Source organism: Camelus bactrianus, chromosome 14, assembly GCF_048773025.1.
Source record: "Camelus bactrianus isolate YW-2024 breed Bactrian camel chromosome 14, ASM4877302v1, whole genome shotgun sequence".
In the NCBI taxonomy this organism is placed as follows: domain Eukaryota; kingdom Metazoa; phylum Chordata; class Mammalia; order Artiodactyla; family Camelidae; genus Camelus; species Camelus bactrianus.
This window is the reverse complement of record NC_133552.1, coordinates 45,839,715-45,861,551: the sequence shown is the minus strand read 5'-3', so window position 1 is coordinate 45,861,551 and position 21,837 is coordinate 45,839,715. Positions and strand designations below refer to the sequence as shown.

Below are 21,837 nucleotides of genomic sequence, written 5' to 3'. Positions count from 1 at the left end.
AAATAGGAAAGGGAAAAGAACCGTTAATATTATACCCATTATGTGCTCGCTTTGGCAGCACATATACTAAAACTGCAACTGTGCAGCGAAGATTAGCAAGGCACCTGCTCAAGGACGACACACAAACTCATGAAGTATTCCATATTTTTGTAAACAACAAGGCCTTACTCTATAGCACAGGGAACTATATTCAATATCTTGTAATAACCTATAACGGAAAAAAATCTGAAAAAGAATATATATATATATATATATATATATATATATATATATATATGAATCACTTTGCTGTACACCAGAAACTAATACATTTTAAATCAACTATACTTCAATTAAAAATTTTTTTAAATAAAGAATTATGCCCATAATAGATGAGAAAGCTGATTTACTCTAGTTTTCAGAGAGGTAAATGGCAGAGATGGAACTTAATCCCCATCTTTCTGAACCCAAAGCTTGTGGGCTTTACCACTACTCCAACTCAAGCCAAGAGGAGGAACAAAATTCAGGTTACAGTAATTTAAACAGTGATGTTTTCTCACTAAAGCCAAGACAGAAGGTCACGACTAATGAATGGGAGAGAAGACAGAATTAGGGAGCATACAGATTTTTTTAACATTTTTTTTCTTGAGTTATAGTCATTTTACAATGTTGTGTCAAGTTCCAGCGTAGAGCACAATTTTTCAGTTATAGATGAACATACTATTCATTGTCACTTTTTTTTTGGCTGTGAGCTACCACAAGATCTTGTACATATTCCCCTGTGCTATACAGTATAATCTTGTTTATCTATTCTGCATATGCCTGTCAGTATCTACAAATTTTGAACTCACAGTCTGTCCCTTCCCACTCCCCTCTCGCTTGGCAACCACAAGTTTGTATTCTACATATATGAGTCTGTTTCTGTGTTGTATTTAGGGAGCACACAATTTTTAACAAATTGGTTGAAACAGATGAGATCCATTACCCTGGCCTAACTATTTCTAAAATGTAAAAAAAATACATGATAAATATCCTTCACATCAGTGCTTCTCTGGGGTCTTGCAGCAACGTGGATGGACCGAGAGTACCATACTAAGTGAATTAAGTCAGTCAGAGAAAGATAAGTATTATATGGTATCACTTATATGTGGAATATAAAAAATACAAACAAATCTATATACAAAACAGACTCACAGGCATAGAAAACAAACTTGCAGATATCACAGGGGAAAAGAGGGGAGAGGGCTAAATGAGGAGAATGAGATTAACAGATACAAGTGGCCATACATAAAACAGATAAGCAACAAGTATTAACATGGGGAACTATATTTAATATCTTATAATAATCTATAATGGAAAATAATCCGAAAAAAATATACAACTGAATTACTTTGCTGTACACCTGTGCATAACGATACTTCAATTAAAAAAAAAAAGAAAGCAGATTCTAATTCAGCTGGTTTGGGGTGGGGCTGAAGATTCTGCATTTCTAACAGGGTCCTAGGGGAGGCAGATCTTAGTATCCACAGACTGCTCTGTACATCACAGAGCTTCACCTGATACCTGTTTGAAATACCAGGTAAGAACTCCATCTCTCTGCTTTGTCAAATGGAGCAAGATGTTTTCAGGTTTCACCAGCTTGAAACAGGTATGGTAATTGCCAGTTGTACCAGAAATCAAAGCAATCACAACAGGCTTAAAGTAAGATTTTGGAGATTAGAATTGGGGTTTAGGTGGAGTAATAATTATGCAAATACTCCAGGACACCTCCCTCTGGTTTCCTTTTTGAGCCTGGCATAGTCCCTCAATTTCTTACCACTCATAAAACTAAAATATAACCACAATAATGGAGTTTCATACAGTATAATGGTAGAACATGCTACAAATCATGATATTTCCAAGAGATCAGATTTGTGGTGACCAGACGCAGAGTTTTAGGGGAGAGGGAATTGGATGAAGGTAGTCAAAAGGTACAAACTTCCAGTCATAAGATAAATAATTACCAGGGATGTAATGTACAACATGATGACTACAGTTAACACTGCTGTATGCTATATATGAAAGCTGTCAAGAGAGTAGACCCTAAAAGTTCTCATCACAAGGACAAAAAGTTTTTTTCTTTTTCTTTTTTCTTTTGGTAATCTATATGAGATGATGGATGTTAACTAAACTTATTGTGGTAATCACTTCACAATACATATACATATATTATATATGTCTCAAATCATTATGCTGTACACATTAAACTTACATAGTGCTGTATGTTAATTATATCTCAATAAAACTTGGGGGGGAAAGAATTCTGATTTTCCATATCATATTTTCCATATTGGAATATAGCATATGGAGGATCATACTAATTTTTTTAATCTAATGTGTGATTCCCCACCTGCTCTTCTTAAAGACAGCAATGAAGTTGTAGTTATAGTACTATCTTCCTTGTTTGTTAAGCTGGTATTTATTAAGGGCATACAATGTGTAAATAGTACACCAAGTATTTAAGCAAATTTCTTCCTTTCTCTTCACGATAATCCTGTAAGTACCACTATTACACCCATTTTAGAGATGATGCAGCTTTCCCAAAGTAACATAGCTGGTAAATGAGAGAGTCAGAGTTCCCCGAGATCTGCCTGAATCCAAAGCCCAAGCTCTTGCTCACTATGCCCTGAGAGATCCTTTTCTGAAAGAAAGGAGTATGTTTTCTTCTGAATATTTGTAAAGAGCAAGTTAGACGGTCATCTTTATAAGCCATTTTCAAGCCAAGAAGGCATTTCTGGCTTCCTAGGGGAAGTGATGCTGCTCGTCCTGGACTGGACCACTGATAACCTCAAGGGTACCTGATTTTAATTTACGTGATGGTGATTCTGACACTGTGCACCTATCAGCTCCAAATTTAATTTGTAGCTGCAGCTACCATAAGCAGTGCCCTCCCACTGCCAACTATTCTATCTCTACAATGACAAGCATATAAGTACATTTGTTTTGTTTTGTTTTTACATCATGCAAATAAGGCTTATTCATGAAATCTCTCACTTTAATCTGGATCATTAGGCATATGAAGATAGAGGCTTTCTGGAAGAGGCTGGAATAGGGAGGCAGAAACTCACAGGATAAAGACATCCCAGGGGGACAAGTGGTCCAGAAAGCTCCAGGCAGTGCCCAGAAGCCCAGAGTGGCATAAGGGTTCAGTGGTGAGTGTCTCAGTACCAAGGACACAGTACTGGGGACTCCAGTGGACATAAAGCTGGATGTGGTAGACATCAGGTGCAGATGCTGACAGAACCTCAGAGAAAGACTTAGGGCATTGTCCCCCACAGGAATGGTGGACTTTGGCCCTAGAGGACCCATTTAATGAAGTTTAAGGCAAGGGCTTGTTTGAAAAAAAAAGTCAAAGTTTAGAATAAAGTAAAGGGAAGTTCACAGCACGTGACCTAACACTGAGAATCCACACCATAGAACCAGATTTTCTTAAATTTCTTCCAACCCAGATTGAAATCAATCTTCAATCAGGCACGCACCTGATCCTTTGGGGAATCTGCTATGGGAGTTTAACAAATATGGGTTTAGGAAGCCAAGCAGATCATTAAAATTATATCTTCTTCGCCTGAACTTCTAATTCACTGATTGAAATAAAAGAGCTTCTTTTGTGATAATTAATTAAATACTATGTTTTAAGAAACCAAGCAATTGGAGATGTTGCTGAAATACTTAAATGAACATTTAAGTGCATTTTACATCGTGTCTTATTTTACAGGTTGACTCATAGCTGCCCTAGACACAGGATGGCAAAGGCTGCTATTTGTCCCCAAATAACTAACTGGTCTCCCTTCTTCCTGGGCACATCCACTGTACACAATAAAGAGCGTAGCTCTCAGTTTCCCTTACAGATAGGCATAGCCCTGTGACTAAGTTCTGGCTGGTGGGATGTGAGCAGAATACTGGGTGAAGCACCAGGAAGTGTCTGTAAATGATGGGAACATGCCTTTCTCCATTTCCTCATTCCCAATGTCTGCATGGTGCTATACTGGCATGGCTTGAGAAATGGAGACCATGGATGAAAGAAAACCTGGATAGAAGCCTAGGTCCTGGAGCACTTTAAGTAGCAGAGCTGCCTGCCAGTAGAGCCATGGAATGCCTACAGCCAGGCATTAACGGGAGAGAGAAGTGAACTTCCTTAATTAAGGCTCTGTCATTTGAGTTTTATTGATAGTTGCCACCAAACCCAACTCTGAGTAATTCACTGTGCCACCGTCTTTGCAAAAGTCACATCAAGGGAAAAGTACTGCTGCTAAGTGGTTTCAGCGACTATCAACAGAGAAAGTGGTAGAAATGAGGGTAAATCTGTGGGAAATCACTTCTGAGATCATCCGTGTCAGCCACCTAACATTCGGCTGAATGCAACATACAAGCTGAACGGTGAAATTAACATTCCCAGCATAAAGCATGCTTGCTTTATGTTTACTTCTTTGAGAAACTGTCACAGTCACCAAATTTTCTTACATAGACATAGACACTGAACAATCTGTAAACCCCTATTGCTCAGTACAAAAAGTTTAATAAAATCAATGAAACTGAAGGAAAAAAAAATAACTAACTAGGGACCAAAAACTCTCCTACTGACGAACAAAATGGTTAGTGGACCATTAAGATGAGAGAGAATGTTTATATTAATCTTTCTCTGGCATTCACACAGTAATAAAAGTGCTTTCATCAGTGGCTGAATGATACTCTGCAAAACCGTGAAAGAAGGAAAATTAACAACTGACAACCACCACCCTCTGGGTCGGTTCTTCATATTATTTTCTAGCACTCACACTATTTTCAGTCCTAATGATTTTATGATATCTTTTGGCTGTCCCTACACACACACAGACACACATATACACACCTTACTAAGATACGATTCCATTCTCCAGACTTGTTGTCTCATTAATATAACAGGAGTTGATACTTATACAGTCTTTATATGTATTAGCTCATTCAAACCTATGAACTACATGACTACAAGTTATCTTTATTATCGCCATTTAAGATGAAACTGTGAATTGCTGACCTAGTAAATTGTGAAACTGGAATCCAAACACAGGTAGTCTGACTTAACCTGAGTTAGTTCTACAAATATATCCCATTCCCTCAGGAATATTTGTGAAATGAAAGTTGTTAGCATTTATCAGATAATTCTATCTCTCACAAGACCCAACTCCTCAGCCTAGCTAAAATGTGTCTTCTCAAGGAAAACCAATAATTCGGAACTTATTAGTCTATTTGAAGAGTATTTTCAGACATTCTGTCGGACACTCTTCGGACATTCAACCAAGGTGATCTTTCATCAGAATCCTGTGTGTGACCGTGCTTGAGCTACCGATATACAATATGAACGTTAGAAAGTAAGTTAGTTTTGCAATTTTTAAAATGAGGTTAGTAAGAGTGAGCCCTGCTATACCTGAGCACAATAATACATTCAAAATTTTTGAAATGGCTTCCTTTTCTCTTTTATGAGGCCCAAGACCTTGATCTAAGGAAACTGCTGGAATTTTATTATTTCCAGCTTAGTATTGAGCCGCTATTCTTCCATATCACTTATACTTCATTGTTATCTTCACTCTACCATTGATTTTTTTTTTCTCTGTACTGCTAGCCTTTTGAATCTGGCAAATACAGACATTAAAAAGACTTTTTATCTATTGTGATCATGACATACTGTATCCAAGCTCTGATGCTGAGGCTTTAAGCAAAGGCACTATTCAGAGAAGCTACTCCTTATAAAGTTATATTTATAATAATAATTGATATTTTACAATCTGTGAGATGGATTATATTTTGTCCCTGTTTGCAGTGAAGAAAGGGATGCTCAGAGAGATACCATGATTGCCCAGGATTAACCAGTGGATGAGGAAGGAACCAGAATGCATCCAGATAACCTGACTCCAAACTTCATGCTCCTTCTATTACACAGAGGTGTCATGTCTTTACCAGATTTAAAGGGTCCGTGTTTGTAATAGTAAAAAGTAGTCCATAAATTATATCTTTAAAGTCAATGAAAATCTTGATTCAATTTATAAAACTCACTAAAAATCCAATCAATGTTTCCATAAATATATTCACTTAAATCTTTGGCCAATGCAAGTTTTATGGTGTCTGTTGCCCATTCTCTCTTCTGCTGGAAACTGGGAAACTGACCGACCATATCTGGTGAGAGACAGCAGCCATTCTGTGTATGTGGGATTCCATTCCCAACCCCTTGTACATGGGATTGGACAGAGCAAGGCACTTGTCTAAATGTCAGCCAATCCACCAGTCTGCTAGGAACCGATGTCAATAAGGCCCAGCCTAAAAAGATGAGCTGAGCCAAAGAGATTCCTTCTTTGAGAATATGGGACTGAGTTAGTTGCAAAGCCAGGGCTATCCTGTAGAAAGTATCAGGACAGCCATGATGCCCCACTGGCAAGCTGAAGTTATGAGGAAATGAAAATAGAATGCATAAATAATAAGAGCCATCATTTATATGATACTAGCTATGTGTTTCACATTCTTAGTTTATTTACCCTGTGAAGTTATTACTGTTGCTAACAACTCCCCACCACTTCATTTCGCTGAAGAGAATCCTGAGGCACAGAGGAATTAAGAAACTTGTCCAAGGTCACATAGCCAGTAAGATTACTAGCTGGGAGAACAAGACTGAAACCCAAGCCACATGCTTTGCTGCCAGATTGATTTCACATAAAGGCAGCTTCGTGTACAGACATGGAGAAGATCATAGATGATGACACACATGCAAATAGAAGCAGCAAGTCACAAGAGAGAATGACTCAAGAGCAGGTGGAGAGAGAGCAATGACTGACAAGAGGCATCCCAGCTATATTTTACTCCTCTTCTGAGATGCCCATGAATTCCTGATTATGTCCTTACATAGGACAGCTTAGTGCGTCTGTTCCTTGTAAATGAGAGAGCCCAAAATAAAATAATATGACTCATTTTGGTACTTTCTAAATACAGTATCCAAAGGGACTAAAAGTTATATTACTGTCTATTTCTTGTCTGAGGTAAAGACTGGCTCTTGTACAGATTAATGATCCCAATACGGAAGAGACGGTACAGAAATATGCACACAAAGAAGTATGTGTAAGTTCAAGAGTATCATGAGATTAGAGTTAAACTGAATAAACTCAAAACTGTTGACAGTAAATCATGAAAACTTCCTGAAGAAATAAAGCATAAGCAGGGACATAAGGGGAGGTAGCATCGTGTTTATTTAACATACAACTTGAACCAGGGTGAATGGAACACCCGGCCTCAATGGAGAGGCGGGAAAGGTATGGGGAGGGCTGCATAATAAAATGTGTGTGTGTGTGTGTGTGTGTGTGTGTGTGTGTGTGTGTGTGTGTGTGTGTGTGTGTCTGCGCTATCTCAATGCAGAGGAAGGAAAAAGATGAAAAAGAATAATCAATATGAAGTGAGGTGTTGTACAAGAGCCCAGGCTAGGGTAATGGATTTGTCTAGTTTTATAAAAATCTGATATATTTTTGGCTGCTGCTTCAGTTAAAGCACTTAAAACAAATAAAAATTTATTTTCATGAAGCCATCACTAAATTCTCATTTTATGACATTTAACCGAATAATGAGCATCCTGAAATCCAATGTCTCCTTGCCCGCTGTCTTCCAGCCACAGTGTTCCTTTCTTGCTGTGCTATGTGCTACCACCTACTAGCACCCAACAAATACATGTGTACTGAATAAATAAATGAGTGTTTCTCTCCATTCAAATATGAGATCACATCTATAAAAATTTAAATCCCATACAAATTTTTTAAATGAATTGCTTACATGCATGTCTTATGAAACCAAAAAATTCTTTGCTCATGTCTCCCTGCCTTATGCACCCCCACCAGACAATCTATTCATGTCGTGTCATAAGCTTTTTGTGACTGCAAAAAAAGATCAGTTATAATATGAATTTTTAATTAAAAGCAGATTAGGTTTCACCCTAAAATAAAGTGTTGGCTATACTTTGTTTGTACATATGTTCCAAATAACATCCCAGTCCTATCTAACACAGAAGCCCCAATAGGCTGGATTCAAGGAACCATAATGCTAAAAATACAAACTAAAAACAGTAGCTATACAGAAAGAAAAGAAAAGAATAACAGTTCATAACTACCCACCCTGTAAGCAATTGCCTTATAAAATACTGTTGAGAGTCTTCTCCGAACTTCTCAGAGAACTGAACGGAAAAACTGCAGAATAAAGCTCTTTGACCCTTTGTTAGAACATATATATTCCCTAATGTTTGCTAATCTATTCCAAATGCTAAAGAAAATATTCAGTCTAAACAGTTGTACGGATAAATGGAGATTTGTAAAATTACAGATTAGCATCAGCACATGCAGTGTTTATGCAGCATAAGCAAAATGACAGGTAACCGAGAAAATTTTATCTCAGGGTGAGTAAGCAGACCAAAGACAATTTTGAAAACAATGATGAATGCTATAAGATGTTTCAATATATTATAAAGCTATATTTAAAATAGTCAACTTGGCTTAAAATATAATTATACATTTTTATATTTATATACAAATAAACAGAACTTCGGCTATATCATAGATAAAATGTTCAAAATAGTATAAAGATTTAAATTTAAAAATTAAACCATTAAAAAAAGAAGAAGAAAGAATAGAAGTGCTGGAAATACTGACAGAAAATCATTTGAACACTGTATGTCAAACAATTAAATGACAAATTTGGAAAAACGTTTGCAACAAATTCAGTAAAGAGTTAATACTTTTGAAGCATGTGCATATTTAACTGAACAACAATGTGAATGCATTTAATGCCACAGAACTGTGCATTTAAGAATGGTTAAAATGGTAAATTCTGTTATATATATATTTATCACAATAAAAAATACTTTCACATCTTATTGTGCTTTGCTTTATTACACTTCTCAGATATGGCTTTTTTTTTTTTTACAAATTGAAGATTTGTGACAACCTCATGTAGAGTAAGTCTACTGGTGTCATTTCTCCAACAGCATTTGTTCACTTTGTGTCTCTGTATCACATTTCAGTAATTCTCACAATATTTCAAACTTTTCTGTTATTATTATGTTTGCATAGTGATCTATGATCATTAATCTTTGATGTCACTATTGTAATTGTTTGGGGGCACCACTGTACCTATATAAGACAGTAAACTTAATAAATGTGTGTGTTCTGACTGCTCCATCGGCCAGCTGTTCCCCATCTCTCTGCCTCTCTTCCGGCCTCCCTGTTCCCTGAGACAGAGCAATATTGAAATCATGCCAATTAATAACCCTAAAGTGGCCTCTAAGTGTTTAAGTGAAAGGAAGAGTCACACATGTCTCAGTTTAAATCAAAAGCTAGAAATGATTAAGCTTGGTGAGGAAGTCATGTCAAAAGCTGAGATAGGACAAAAGCTCGGCCTCCTGCACAAGTCAGCCAAGTTGTGAATGCAAAGGAAAAGTTCTTGAAGGAAATTAAAAATGCTAATCCAGTGAACACATGAATGAGAAGAACATGAAACAGCCTTATTGCTGTTTTTAAGAAAATTGTAGTGGTCTGGATAGATCACCCCAACCACAACATTCCCTTAAGACAAAGCCTAATCCAGAGCAAGGCCTTAACTCTCTTCAATTCTACGAAGACTGAGGGAGGTGTGGAAGCTGAAGGAGAAGTCCGAAGCTAGCAGAGATTGGTGCATGAGGTTTAAGGAAAGAAGTCATCTCCATAAAATCAAATTGCAAGATGAGACCACAAGTGCTGATGTAGAAGCTGCAGCAAGTTATCCAGAAGATTTAGTTCAGATCATTAATGAAGATGATTAACCTAAGATAGATTAACAGTGTAGATGAAGCAGCCTTATATTTGAAAAGGACGCCACCTCGGACTTTCAAGGCTAGAGAGGAGAAGTCAATGCCTGGCTTCAAAGCTTTAACTGACACGCTGACTCTCTTGTTAGGAGCTAATGCAGCTGGTGACTTGAAATTGAAGTCAATGCTCATCCAGCATGTAGAAAATCCTAGGGCCCCTAGGTTTATGATATATCTAGTCTGCTTGTGCTCTATAAACAGAGCAACAAAGCCGGGATGACAGCATATCTGTTTATAACATGGTTTACGGAATATTTTAAGCCCACTGTTGAGACCAACTGCTCTAAAGAAAAGATTCCTTTCAACATATGACTGCTCACTGACAAGGCACCTGGTCACCCAAGAGCTCTGGTGGCGATGTACAGCGAGATTAATGTTGTTTTCACACCTGTTAACACAACATCCACTGTGGGCCATGAATCAAGGAGTAACTTCGACTTTCAAGTCTTATTATTTAAGAAATACATCTCATAAGGCTATTGCTGCCATAGACAGTGATTTCTTTGAGAGATTTGAGCAAAATACATAGAAAATCTCCTGGAAAGCATTCGCCATTCTAGATGCCGTTAAGAACATTCATGATCGTTAACAGGTCAAAATATCAACATTAACAGGAGTCTGGGAGAAATTGATTCCAACCCTCATGGATGACTTTGAGGGGTTCACTTCAGTGGAGGAAGTAACTGCAGATATGGTGGACGAGCAGGAGAAGTAGAATTAGAAGTGAAGCCTGAAGACGTGACTGAAATGCTGCCATCTCATGACAAAACTTCCACAGATGAGGAGTTGCTTGTTATGGATGAGCAAAGAATGTGGTTTCACAAGATGGAATCTACTCCTGGTGAAGACTGTTGAAATGACAACAGAGGATTTAGAATAGTACATACACTTAGTTCATAAAGCAGCAGCAGGGTTTGAGGGGATTGACTCCAACTTTGAAAGAAGTTCGACTGTGGGCAAAATGCTATCAAACAGCATTGTATGTGACAGAGAAATTGCTCATGAAAGAGTCAATTGACATGGTAAACTTCATTGTTGTCTTTAAGAAGTTCCACATCTACCCCACCCTTCGACAGTTGCCACCCTGATCAGTCAGCAGCCATCAGCATCGAGGCAAGACCCTCCACCAGCAAAAAGATTACAACTTGCTGAAGGCTCAGATGATGGTTAGTATTTTTTAGCAATAAAGTATTTTTTAATTAAGGTATGTACAAGGGGTTTTTCAGACATAATGCTATTGCACACTTAATAGACTACAGTAAAGTATAAACATAACTTTTATGTGCACTGGGAAACCTGAAAATACATATGATTTGCTTCCTTGTGATACTCACTTTACTGTGAATAAATAAAGCAATAATGGTCTGGAACCAAATCCACGCTATCTCTGATGTATGACTATATATAAATTTACTGGGAAAAATATTTTAAGAACCTAATAGATTTGTGGCAAAGAGATGACTAGTTACCTAAAAAAACAAAAAACAAAAAACAAAAATGACACTTGTTATCAAATGTTTGGGGAAGTAATCAACCTAATGAGTAATCAAACAATGCCAAAAGCAATATGGTACTACTTTAATTCATCCAAAAATGTACTTCCTACAAAGGTCTTTTTTTTTTAGGAAACTATACACAACTATAGGGTACAGGGCTATCAAACTGGCACTTTCCCATATCAGGTCCCTTCCTGACAGGACCACAACCTGTCAAATTCTTTTAGAAGCAATTTGACAGCATGTACTTTGGTGGGTGTGGTGGATTGGTACTCAGCAGACACTCCTGCCTCCTTCTTCATTAAAATAGCTTCCTAACCTGCTAAACTGCCACAGCCTGCAAACTGAAAATTTATTTTCCAGAGTCCCTTGTCGCTGTGATTCTAGTATGATTTGAGTTGGTACAAGTCAATGCCCTTGGTGAGATCTGGAAAGCAGACGTGAGGCAACAGCCATTCTTGGCTGCTGTGGCATTGCTTCTGGCAAGCACAGATGTGGAGGCATTTGGGTGTAACATGACAGCGTGAGGAGAACTGCCAGCTTCCTTCACTTCCTTTTAGAGGTGTCAAATATGGGCAACCATTTGCTGGCATGGGCTTCAGCTGGCATAGTGTGCCTTTGCATATGGCAGCTGTGGAGGCCACGTTTCAATTCAGCAGGTGGCTTCCTGGCCATTTCCCAGAACAGGCATCAGCCCTCTTGTTGGCCCAGTTTTAAGTATGGCATTGAGAATACGGGGGTGGGTATAGCTCAGTGGTAGAGTGCATGCTTAGCATGCACAAGGTCCTGGGCTCGATACCTAGTACCTCCTTTTAAAAAAATGAATATTTGGAGAATTATTCCTGGAAGCTCAACCTAGACTCTCCCCCTCCCTGTGATAAATACCCTGTGATAAATCTTTATGTACTATTTTCTATGGCTCTGTTCTTTGACTGAACCCTGGTTGATACACACATCAAAAGTCTCTAAAATGTTCATATTACTGTCCCAGTCATTCCACTTCTGGAACTCGTCTATTAACAGAATATTTAAGAAGTATAAGATTTATAAGCAAAAATATGTATAATTATATAATAAAAAATTGAAACTAAATAATCAACAATGGGAACTAATTAAGTAAATTATGAGACATTCATTCAGTATAGGAGGAAAATGCTGCTACTGCTACTGATAATAATATGAGCCCTGCTCTCCTGTCTCTAAAAATTTGCTCATACTCTGTACTTTTCAGAAATCACCGCCTCTGGACACCCCACTCCATCACCCTTATGGTTTCCTCTCCTTTTGACTAATTACTGTCCTCCTTATTCATCCTTCAAATATTTATTGACTGCCTACCATGTGCCAGACAACAGTCTAGACACTGCATGTACAGCAGCAAAAACAAAAACAAAAATCCATGAAGCTTAAGTTCTAGATAAGGAAACAGCCAACAAAAAAATTTTAAGGTAATATATATGGCATACCATATATACCATATGCCATATATATTTCTCCTTTATGGAACCTCCTATGACTCCTCAAAACTGGGTTTGGTATCCATGCATCCCTTGGCACTCTCAGCTCATACTGCAGGTAACATACATCACACTATATTGAAATCGCCTTTTTACTGGCAAGACACTTTTTGACAATAAGCTCTTTGAAGGCACGGCCTTATCTCTTTTGTTTAGTAATCTACCTTAGTATATAGTCAACATTCAATAGATGTGCTAATTTCATGAATAGATGAATTATGTTTTGAAGATTTTTTTTAATAAATTGAGAAAATTGCTAAAATGATAATGACAGAGGAGTAAACTTCAAAATGTTATACACTGCAGAAGGATAATAATTGTTGAAGCTGGATGATGGGTTCATGGGAGTTTAGCCTTCTTTTTACTTTTGTGTATATCTGAAACTTTCAATCATAAAAAGTTTAGAAAACTGTTGTGCAAAATTTAACAACAATTATGTCAAGAACACTTTACACAGAAAAAAAACACAGGAAAGAAATACCTTAAAATTTTGAGGTTGTTATTACAGATTGAGTATTTTTGCTGTGGTTGGTGGAATTCTAAGATGACCCATGATTGTATACAGTCCTCTCCCCTTGAGTGTTAGCTGGATCTGTGACTATGATAGGATACCTTACATTAAGTTACACTATATAGCAAAGGTGAAGAGATTTTTGCAGTTATAATAATCAAAGCCCCTCACCAGTTGATTTTGAGTTCATCCAAAAGGAGATGATCCTGGGTGGGCCTGGCCTAACCATGTGAGTTCTCTGAAAGAGGGCCCAGATCTTCCCTGAAAGGAGAAACTCCTGTGGCTTGAAGAAGTAAGTCACTGTGAGTTCTACAGCTGCAGGAAATGAATTTTGCCAACAACCGCTTGGGCTTGGAATCGTAACATAAACCTCAGATGAAACCATAGTCCCTAGTGACATTGTGAAGTCAGCCTCTAAGAAAAGGGCCCAGCTGAGCTGTGCCCAGACTCTTGACCCACACACATTGTGAGATAATAAATGTATGTTGTTTTAAGCTACTAAACCTGTGGCAGTTTGCCATGTATCAATAGAAAGTAAATACATTCTATTCCTGAGTTTTCCAGATTTACTATAATAAATATTCTTATAACAGAAGAAACAACTTTTATAACAAAAATAAAACTAGTGTAGATAAGTCAGCCAAGTCATATTTTGCAGAGAAGTGAACCAATGTTATTTATCTTAATGTTGTTAGCAAAGAGCTACATTAAACAGGAGGAAAACTTCTCTTTGTACTTTCATGTTTGGAGTCAAATCCAGTTACCCAGCTCAAGGACAAAAGCTTCACTCTATATAATCAAACTGAGAGGTTCTGAAAACGAGTGTGCTGAAAGATAAATCTTTGCATAAATCATTCTTCTCTTACTGTACTAAGCTTCCATTAAACCATCCTGAACAAACAGATTTTAATTTCAGTTTAGACAGCAACACACAGCAGGCTACCCTACTGATTAATGATGATAAAACAGAGGAAAAGGAAGCCATTCATGAAACAATGTAACAATCAATCAAGCTATGGCTGATAGTATCCAAATACTGTAAAGTACTTGATTCTCTAGCACCACTCCATGGATACCAGCTGAGCTGCTAAACACTTTTAAATTAATGCCAAATTTATCAATGTGAAGGTTTACAGTATCAGGTAGGACGAGAACTCAAAGATATAGTATGGTATTGACTGATCACCCACAATGAGCTGGATTCTCTATGTGCATGCTTAGCTTAAATCCTGATACAGCAACACGAACACTTTTTCTTCAATGCCCATCTGCCACATAGACAAGATCAGATAGGGAATCATCACTCTTGCATCTATCAAGTCCTTGCTGGTGACTTGTGATTCCTTCTACCATGTAAAATTGGGTTTTTTATTTATTAATTTTTGCATTTGGTATAATGTATTATTTCATTAATCCCTCCTATGTTTACCTTGGTCACCGCACATCAGACCTCAATCCCTCCATTCTAATCCCAGCTGACTCTGTGAGAAATAAAGCAATCCCTCCACTACCACTCTATCCCCGATTCATTTTTCCCATGGCACTATCTGACATACCATATATTTTACTTATTAATTTGTCTTCTTCCTTCAGGATTTTTGCTCCACTAAGGAAGAAATTTTTTGTTGTTGTTCACTAATAAATTACCACTGCATAGTGTCTGACACAGAACAGGCAATCAATAAAAGTTGTTTAATAAATTAATCAATGAATAGTATTATTTGAAAACTATTAGGAAGAATTCCAGGGGCTTCCACTGGACTCTTCTTATCATAATAACTTTTATTCCACATGTCAGGGGTCAACAAAGAGATTTTCTACTTAGCCTCCTATGTTAGTTGAAGTTGGAATTTCCATATAAGAGACAAGGGAAGGTTACAAAATTGTTGTAAGGCTAAATCTCTGAATGTGTCTTTCAACTGTCCCAGCCCTGTGGCTGAGAGAGCTTACTCTTTAAGCACTATTTTAGAGAGTGACTGGTTTCCAGTGGTGCCTTGAGCTGAGAGTTAAAAACTTTGAGTTTGTCATTTTCTGCCACTAAGCTATCCATTACTATACCCCACAGTCTTTGAATTCCTCACACCGTTCAACTGCCTTCTTGTAGCAATCACTTTGTCTCACAAACCCCAGTTCAATGGAACTGTCAGTCAAGGGGACAACAGGTGACAATGTGAATAGTTGTTTTTTTCCATGAATTTCAATGACTGCTCAGGTCCAGTTTCTTAAATCAACTTGATTTTCACTTCCCTTTACCCCCCTCCAGAATAGCTAATAAATTCCAGTTCCCCCCCTATTTTCCTGAGCATCTGTTGCCTGCAATCCCTTGTAGTACAACTCTTAATAACAGTCAGGGATTATGGATGCAAATAAAAGAAACCAACTCTGGCTAATTAAAGCAGAAATTGAAATTATTCAAAAGATGCTGGATAATTTATATCTTTTCTGAATGGGCTGGAGATAAAAACTTAGGAATTTTATAGCCAGAAACAATTTTCAAAAGCAAACCACAGGACTTGTCAAATAAAGACATCCTCAAACTCCCACTGGGCACAGACATCGCAACACAGTTAGGCAGCCTCAGTGGCCAGACACTGGAAGCTGCTGTGGGAGCCACTGTCACTGTGTTCTTTGGGAACTAGACTTGGTTGTGGTTGCTGCTCCCAATCCCATACCTTGTTGAAATATATTCCAGGTGGTCCCTGCTTCTTGGTGTCACTAGTGACTGATTCACAGTCTGGAGAGCAGGTGGATCTGGTTGGCAGAGCCTAGACCCATGCCCTAATTGCAAGGAGACGGGCAGGGCATCATAAGGGAGAACATTTCCCAAACATAGAAAGTGGGTTCTGATTCTGGGATGGACCCCCCAAAACTGGGTAAGTATCCACTACATAGGCTTTATGAGAAATGGCAGGGGCTGTGGCTACAGACAGACCCAGGTTTAAATTTGTGCACTTTCTTCACTTTCTGTTTGACCCTGGGCAAGTTAACCTCTCTGAACTTTGTTTTCTTCTCGTAAGCAAAATGAATATGAAATCTTTCTTGCTGGAATTAAAAGTAAGGTGTATGGCCAGATGTTTAAAAATTGAAAGCTATTACTTGAAATATTAATCAAAATATACACTATCTTGAAAGGGCTAATGTTAGCAAAATATTTTATTTTTTCATATATTTTTGCTTTTTCTCCTCAATTAGAAGATTACTTTAGATTAGTGACCATATAGGAATAATGTGGCCATTATTCCCACAGCATTACACACATACACACAGTTAATAAATGAACTAATATCCCAGACTTCATAAATCGAAGTAGCAATGTTTCATTCCATGGCAGTAAGTCAAAGAGTATGTAAGTACAGGGTATATCACACTCCAGCTTTGACATGGGTTCCTGGAGAGCCTTCACTGATGGCTACAAAGTGACAGGTGTGTTATTCCACATTACATGGGGCTTTAAAAGACCACTGAGCATGCATGATACCAAATGGGTCATCAATATTACAAGCAACTCAAATAAAAGCTTCAACTATCTGAACCAAGTCAATTCAAGGAGAAACATACAGCCATATCTAGAAATAACAGGGTAGTATAAAGGTAATAATATATTTCTTGTACCAGTCCAAAAAATGACTCATGCCAATAAAATGGCTTGAATTAATTTTAAAAATGAAAAAAAAAATTAAATAGGTATAGTTTTTCATTTACAGTACTGAAGAATATTCCTGCTGGAATACTTTCCTAAAGTATAAATCCGATCATTTCACGGTCCTCCTCAAACTCCCTACTGATCCTTGAAATAGGCCCCACACCTCTTGAAATGAGATTATACATGAAGAAAAAAGTAAATAAAACCTGACTGAAATTTTTAAAACAATCCTCCACCACTTACCCAGTGCTAGAGAATAGAGTATTTCCTACTGTCTCTGTGAAATATTAATGATTCTATAATGATTCAATTAAGGGGGGGTGGAAATACCGCCTCCTATTTCTGCTTCCACAGTATGGCCTTGGCAAGTCATTTGGCCTCTTTACTTCAGTTTCCACACCTGCAAAATGAAAAAATTGCAAAACATTCTTTCCAGCCCTAAAAGATTGTCAAATCTCCTTGGCAAAGTCCAGTTGCCCATGGGCTCTATTTCCATTTGTCTTGATTGATCAAGGTAATCAGCCAAAGGAGATAAAACAAAATTGTAAAGTTGCCAAGTCTGAGTCACAGAAGCAAAAAAAAAAAAAAGAAAAAGAAAAAGAAAAAAAATTTAGTTACTCAGCATTTCCATAAAGCTTTATTATATTTTCAAACAATGTTTAGCCATTAACACAAATTGTAGTGACAGACCATAAAAGAAAACTTAGAGGTGAAAGAAACTGGCACTGACAAAATTGGTTCAACAAGTCAAAAGCACAAAAAAATGACATTTTAACTGGGTGAATGATCCCATGAGTGACTAGGTGAGCTACACGTATTTTTGGCATGGGGTACACATGGGAAAGGAACACCACAGTCCAGGTGAAGCCCTACTTCGTGGGTCCTCATCCCCTCTTCGTGTCGCTCAACCCGGCTCACCAGGAGATGGGATGATGACTCTCCCCCCTGACACCAGGGACCACTATGCTGACGCTCCCATACATCCCTTCTTGTTACAATTAGATAATTCATCCAAACGTCCTTGAGCATTTGCTGCACATCCAATGTTTCACACAACTCTCCAAATAAAGACATAACTGAAGCCCTTCTCCCTTATATTCACTGCCTCTCTGGCATCTGCTCTCTCCCTTGTTCTGCTGCAATTACACTGGACTCTCTTCCCCTTCACACATGGTAGATGCCTCCAAGCATCCTCCTCTCTCACTCTCCCTCTCTCCTCATGTGTCTGTCCAGCTCTACGTCTGTCTCTACCTGCTCCCCTAGCCCTACATTCCACCCCCAATGCCCCTGAACCTGGAGCTTTATCTTGCAATGTGTACTTTATCTCATGCTTCAGCCTGGTGATCTCCAGACACCAACAGAGGTGACAACATTGAACAGTGACTAAACCTTCATTTTTGGTAAGGAAGTAACTTGTAGAATTTTGGGAAAAAAAAAAGAAACCTTTACTCTTAAATAGTAATAACTCATTGGGAATAACATCTCCGAAAATTAATAATTAAGTTTTTCAGTGAAAATATAATGGAATTTTACCTTATTCAACAAAGATACTGAGTGACTAACATTCTAGGGATAAAAAGACAAAAAAGACGTATTCTTGAGCTTAAAAAGTATACAGCCTACTAAGAGAGGTAGACATGCAAATAACTAAATCATAATGGCATAATTGCTACATGGTGTAGGTGGAAGAAAACGCAAAGTGCTATCATGGTTTTTACTGGAATATATTAAAATAATATGTTTATGTCTCTGCTTCTCCCTTTAGATTACAGACTATTGAGCAACCAAACTATGTCCTTGACATCTTTGATATTTCTAGCATCTAGAAAACTACTGAATCTTGTATATAGGAGTCACTCAATAAGTATTGACCTGAATTATTAGGTCTACGTGGGGCAAGGGGAAGGTTCACGGATGTACAGAGAAAGGTGAGTTGGAATTTCCTATGGAGATATAGGAATAGAATAGTATTCAAAAATCATGGGAGACATAAAATAATAATATTAATAATAACAGCTAACATATAATATGCTAGGAACTATGCTAAGCACTTACATGCATTGTCATTTTATTACTATGTCAACTACATCCTGTAGGTACAATTTTTACCAAGGAGGTAAGTGAGTATATAGTGGTTAAAAAACATGTCCAAGGTCACCCAGTGCTGAGGCTGGGATTTGAATCTCAGGGACAAACATGAGTCTCTGACTCCAAAGCCTGAGAGCCAGGGAACACTACATGCTCTTCCAGAATTAAGCCAGTTCCCGTGTCCCAAGCAACCCAGCACCCGTGGTCACCAGATGTCTCACCACTTCCTGAGAGTGGGTACCAATCCAGCCCTTCTACTCTTGTGACTACCATTTTCACAATACAATTTATCTATGCCCCACCTGCCTTCTACTTCTCTGTTCTCTGTGTCTTCTCTTCATGCTCTTCAGAAGAGCATCTCACTGTGTTAGAAAATCATCTATAGTCAGCTGGTTTGGGCTGTCCAGCATCCAACTCCTGGGAGCAGTCCAAGCTCCTTTGGGGAGAATCTCCTAGCATGTGCAGCTGTAGGGATGGGACCCACTTCCTACACAGTTGCCAACGAGCCAATGTACTCACTCCCTACCCAGCCCAGTCATGGAGCAAGCATGTCACGTGACCTAGGCCAGCTGGACAAGCGTAGGCACAGGTGCAGACAACCCCCCTCAAATGAGGAGCAGCAGCAGCAGCAGCGGATTAAACATGCTGCTCTTCCTGTATAACGTGCTGTGCTCCTAACAGCAGAGCTCTTCAGAGCACCTTGGCTTCTGCCTCTTTTCTAAACCAAGTCCTTCAGGCCCCTGTCGCTATGTGAACCATAGACATCTTTCCAGTGAGTATCCTGCTGAGGTTAAATTAGGCAGAATCATTTTCTGTTACTTGCAAACAGGAATTCAAACAGGACTCAGGCACCATGTAGTTCTGGCTCTCACATCTGAGCTGCCTTTGGCTATGGCCTTTACATCTGCTGCCTTTGGCTACAGCCCCAATCATAGTCCAATCCCCCGAGGCCAGGGTGGCAGGGCCAGAGAACTGAAAATGTGGCAGCTTCTGTCAAAGGAGCCACCTGTGGCCTCTGTGTTCAGGAGGGAGCTGGGAGCTGTCACTTGGACTCTCACGGACCCTAAATCAATACTCCGGGAGAGACCATGTCAGGTTTATATGCTGCGGAACTGAGTCAGTAACCAATACAAGACTGAAGATACATGAGAGAGAAGAGAAAAGATGGAGCAAGGGATCTGAGGAACGGAAGTGAGGTGGAGGGATTGGTCTTGGAAAACCAGAGGAATCTCCTTGCCTCCCTCCCCAACCCTGCTCCTGAGACTGCAGAGGTAGGTGCATTTGTTCAGTGGAAGGAACTTGAAGGAGTTACCATAAATAGAGTCTATTTCCTCTGTGAGTTAACAGCCAAGGTAATCTACTGACAGTGAGTGCAGGGAGTTGGGGGGAAGATTTGAAGAGAAGGATGAAGACTTGAGAAAGCCACAGTAAGAAAGGGAAGGGTGGCATCCTGGGAACTGGCAAAAGGACCACTGGACTGCATTGAGGCAACTGTTTCTATTTGCATTTACTAACAGCAATTACCAACCTCATAGATGTGTTTTGAACAAGGACCCAGACAAAGGAAAACACAAGCCTTCTCTAAAACATTTTTAGTGCAAAGTCAAGGACTTGGCAAAAATCTAGCAAATTTCACAAAACAGAAGACCTTTAACCAAGCTTCTCAGTTTTGCAATTCTGCAGCTTTGGGACTTTTCGGAGTGACCTCTTTTGTTGGCCCAGAAGGCAAAAATTATTGAACTAAAAAAAGAAAGTTTGAAACAAGAGACTTTTTTCTCTTAAGGAATCTGGATTCTGTCTGATTCAGTTCTTGCTGAGATTAAGAAATTGGTCCACTCTATATGCAAAAAGTAGAAAAGAAAATTTAGACAAAAGACTTAGGGTCCTTACAGAAATACTAAGTAGCGATATTCATACTGACAAATTTATTCAAAGTGATCTTTATTATGGTTGGTGAAAATGCAACTACCAAGATGATCTTTGTTGAAATTCAAATAGACAATGAAAAGCTAATCTTTAGTCTCTTGAAGAATAATACAGCTTGGGTGTGGTTATGTTTGATGATTCAGCACACTGAATTAAATCTTAAAATGCCCTGCCTGCTGGTTCTAGTAAGCAACTGAACTGATACATAAAAAATCATAGGCTTCATGTTAGATTGCTAATAAAGTAAAGATGTGCTTCCGACATGTCATAAGAAAATGAACAATTTCTCTGCATCGGTTGGCGTGTCTTATAAGAAGACAGCTCCTGGATAAAATTCAACATGCAATTTTAGCTTTTGTCGCATTTTGAATAAAAATAGTTGGCTGAAAAACTACCTATTTAAATTATTGAAAGCTGGTGATTACAAACAAGCGTCCTGGCTGAAATCAGAGGGGCAGTAGAAATCATTCAGAGTGCGAAGAGCTTGGATAGGATTCCAGAAGTCGTTTTCCCTTAAATTGAGTGGTGCAGACAAAAGCAGTTTGTTCTTCAAAGAATGACTATTCTTAAACTGTCGCATTCACTGATGGGGACTGCACAGGTGTGGGTCAGTTTACTTAACGCTTAAGAGGTTTGGGGTTTGCCAACTACAGCAAAGATAAGGCAAAACAGATTGAAATTCATTGTTATTCTTTTGTTCTTTTCAAACAGGAAAGCATCGCATTCTTAAAGGACAACTCCCAGCACACAGGTTTTTGTGTGAGACATGGTAAAGAAACAAAAAGACAAAC

General features: G+C 38.4%; 1 protein-coding gene and 1 non-coding gene across 2 annotated transcripts in view; one reads left to right on the top strand and one right to left on the bottom strand.

Moving 5' to 3' along the window:
* SCEL (sciellin) overlaps positions 1 to 21,837 on the bottom strand; it is a 173,704-nt gene that overhangs the window by 119,545 nt on the left and 32,322 nt on the right. The window lies entirely within an intron of this gene.
* Positions 43 to 149, top strand: LOC123613878 (U6 spliceosomal RNA). Its single transcript, XR_006721310.1, has one exon. It is a non-coding gene; the product is annotated as a U6 spliceosomal RNA (small nuclear RNA).